The 3,707-nt window shown below is 45.0% G+C and overlaps 1 non-coding gene across 1 annotated transcript; it reads right to left on the reverse strand.

The window, feature by feature from the left end:
- Positions 1 to 260: 260 nt before the first annotated feature.
- LOC120266496 lies at positions 261 to 367 on the reverse strand. The gene has a single exon (XR_005538187.1). It is a non-coding gene; the product is annotated as a small nucleolar RNA R71 (small nucleolar RNA).
- Positions 368 to 3,707: the final 3,340 nt, after the last annotated feature.

The following is a 3,707-nucleotide window of genomic DNA, read 5'->3' on the forward strand; positions in this document are numbered from 1 at the left end:
ACATGTTGCAACAATCCGCACAGTTCAACGGTTTTGCCGATGAGGATCCAAACAGTCATATAGAGAGTTTTCTCGAGGTGTGTGATATGCTGAAGATAAACGGAGTGACGGATGATGCCATCAAGTTGAGAGCCTTCCCATTTTCCTTAAAGGGGAGAGCGAAGCAGAGGCTACACTCATTACCTAGAGCATCGATTACCACATTGGAGGAAATGGTAGAACCTTTTCTTGCCCATTATTTCCCTCCCAGAAAATCTGCAAAGCTTAGGAATGAGATCTCATCCTTTGTTCAATTGGAATTGGAGTCTTTATTTGAGACATGGGAAAGGTTCAAGGAACTCCTGAGAAAGTGCCCGTAACACGGATTTCCGTAGTGGATGATTGTTCAGACCTTTTACAACGGTTTGAATCCGAGTACAAGGCAACTCTTGGATGCGGCAGCAGGAGGTACCTTAGGTAGCAAGACCCGCGATGAGTTCCGTCAATTAATTGAAGAAATGGGGTTAAACAGCTACCAATGGAATACTAGGGAGAAGAAAAAGGTGGCCGGTCTCCATGAAATAGATGCGGTAACTTCATTGGCAGCTCAAGTGGAAAATTTGAGTAAGAAGTTAGATCTTCTAACTTCAAATAGAGTGGAGGCCGTGACTAATTGCATTGGGTGTGGTGGAGGACATGCTCCCTCCGATTGCCTGATCTCTATCGGTGATATTTCTTCGATGGAGAACGTTGATTTTGTAGGTAATGGCATGATACCTCAAGGAAACCCATATAGCAATACCTACAATTCGGGTTGGAAGAATCATCCCAATTTCTCATGGAGTAATCAGGGTCCAAAAAAGGCCATGGGGTTACCGGGTTTCCAACAACAAACCCCTCAGGTGGAAAACAGAGTCTCAGGTTTGGAAACCCGAATGAATGACTTAGTGAAGCACTTGACTCGATTTGTGCAATCTGCAAATACAAGGTTTGAATCAGTCGAGACTACATTTTGCAACCACACCGCCTCTTTGCATAACCTTGAAAATCAGGTGGGGCAAATTGCGAAGTCTCTCTCTGAAAGGCCACATGGAAGCTTGCCGAGCAATACAGAAACCAACCCTACAGATCACGTGAAGGTGATCACTTTGAGAAGTGGTCGTGAGGTTGAAGGTGTTCTTCCGAGTGAGAAGCCAAAAGAACACGCACCTGAGGTTATAAAGGTGGAAGAGGGAGCAAGCAAAAAAAAAAAGGTAGCACCCCCACCTTTCATTCCAAGAATCCCTTATCCCTCTAGATTGAAAAATGACCAAGGGGATGAACAGTACAAGAAGTTCCTGAGTTTGTTCAAGCAACTCCACATCAATTGAAAGACTTGTTGACTAACAAGAGGAAGTTGGAAGAAAGTGCTTCAGTGATTTTAGATGCTTCATGCTCGGCGGTATTGCAAAAGAACATGCCGAACAAGAAGAAATACCCGGGAAGCTTCATCATTCCATGTAATATTGGCAATCTAGGTGAGGAAATGGCATTGGCGGAACTCAAGAATACAATCATTGTAACTAAGGTGAACCGCCATTGGCTATGTGAGCATATATCAATCAAGAACAATAGAAAAGATGTGTGCACTATGGAACTCTCCCCCACACTTAAGTTGTACATTGTCCCCAATGTACACATGCAAGCTCACTCAAAATGTATTTCATTCAAAAATAGATGTGGGGAAAGCAATCAAAACAATACTCCCCTGACTCGGAGTGTCGCGTTTGATGGACCTAAGTCCTTTGGAGTAATGTTCCGATGGGTTGTGAAGCTCACACGGCCAAGTGCTGAAGCACCTTGGCCGTGCCCATGACTAAGTCTCAATTTCCATGATGACAAGACCATCTGCACACATACACGAGGAGGTTCAGTGAAACTCAATAAAAACAAAATATCTCGAGTATATATAAAAGATAGACAATGAATACAACCCGAGATGCAAAATAAAAATAAAATCAGAAGGAGAATCCTTTTTGAGTGAACAAGTCTAAAATAAAAATGCAAAATAAAGAAAATACAGGAAAATAAATTCAAATGTCGATGTCGCGCTTGGGCTCCGGTGCGGCTGTTGGTGAAGACGCACATGGTGGATCCTGTGGTGCGAGAATAGGTGATGGGGATGCTGGAGGTACCGAGGGAGCCTGAGGAGTCCTCAGACGCAAGACAAATGATGAGGCAACATCTCGCTCTAAGATCTGTTGTAATACGTTGAAATGTGCCATGAACTCTGTGTAATGAGTGACTTGTGTAACCCTAATCTAGGCAATCTCTGCTCGAGCCTCAGCCACCTCTGCTCGTATCACTCCCACCGTATTCTCGAGCCTCTCAAAGTGATCATGGGCTTGAGATGGTGAAAACATACGCACGGAGGGTGCATCCTCTACCGCTGGAGGTGCCACGGTCTCCATCGGTACAGGCTGAGGCTCGGGGGTAGGCTGGGATGATATGTCCATCATGATCACCCTGTCTGAACTCTGCGGACCATGCCCATCAATCTCAGTGTCTCTAAACTCAGGGGAGTGGGTATACTCGTCTTCTCAGCCTCACGAATCGAAGCCAATAGACCCATGCTCATCACTAATCTCGTAATGTAGGGGCCCGAGAAGTTCGCTCCCAGTCTAGCATAATGCCCCTGATGTCTAATGTACTCTGCCATGATATGTCCTAAGTGAATCGGTACATGCTGCACCATCGAGTACAAGTATAGAAGCTCTTGCCCGCTCAGAACACTAGTGCTATCACCACGGCCATTCACCGACCTACTAATGATGGTATGTAAATATCTGTATGCAGGTCGGGAAAGGCACGTAGCCTTGGACACCCCCGGCTCATACTGACCCTGACCACATAGTACTCTGTAAGCTCTTTGCGGGGTCAAGGCTCTAGGGTAACCAGTCGATAACTTAGTGTACTCCTCAGTATCTATGAATACCTCCTCATACAAGCCAAGCAGAACTGTAAACTGAGTGACGCTCAAGCTATGGTGGTGTCCAAGTGCTCCAAACTGAATGGTGTCCAAACTGTCGAAGTTCGCATAAAATCTATCAAACTCGAATGAGGATAGCACCTCCAGTACCAATTCTCGGATGGCTGGCTCTTTAATTGTCAATAACCGCCTCCAACCACCTATTGATATGAGATCCTCGACCTCGTCTGCAAACTCATCTCCCTGCTGTAGATCTCTCAGTATGCTCGTATCTAGGAATCGAGTTTGTCCAAAACGAACTCTCGACAACCTTTCCAAATGAACCGGGTGCTTGGGAATAGTGAAACTCATGCCCTCAGGCTCAGAAGATGACTCACGCGGCCGCTTATCCATCTGCTTCTTTGACCGAGGTACCATAGTCTGCAAAATTTAAAATACAATCGATCAAACAGGTTGATTAGCCAATGTTGCAGAAATCCACACAGTCGTGTGGATCCATGGGGCGTGAAACCCCCACGGCCGCGCCTTAAAAATCCAACAACGCACCATGAAATAACTTCTACTTCATTCTAAAACACAAATAATCTTTTGAATTGAAGAGACGAAATACTGAATTGGCAAAGAAAATGATAAATAGGGCTTACCGACGAGATTGGATGAGAAAATGAAGAACCGGCCAGAAAAACTCGCAAAAATCCTACCAAATCGGCGTTATGAAGTCGTAGAATGATGTGAGAATGTTTTCAGACGAATAGAGGAC

This window comes from Dioscorea cayenensis, chromosome 1 (genome assembly GCF_009730915.1).
Source record: "Dioscorea cayenensis subsp. rotundata cultivar TDr96_F1 chromosome 1, TDr96_F1_v2_PseudoChromosome.rev07_lg8_w22 25.fasta, whole genome shotgun sequence".
NCBI lineage: Eukaryota > Viridiplantae > Streptophyta > Magnoliopsida > Dioscoreales > Dioscoreaceae > Dioscorea > Dioscorea cayenensis.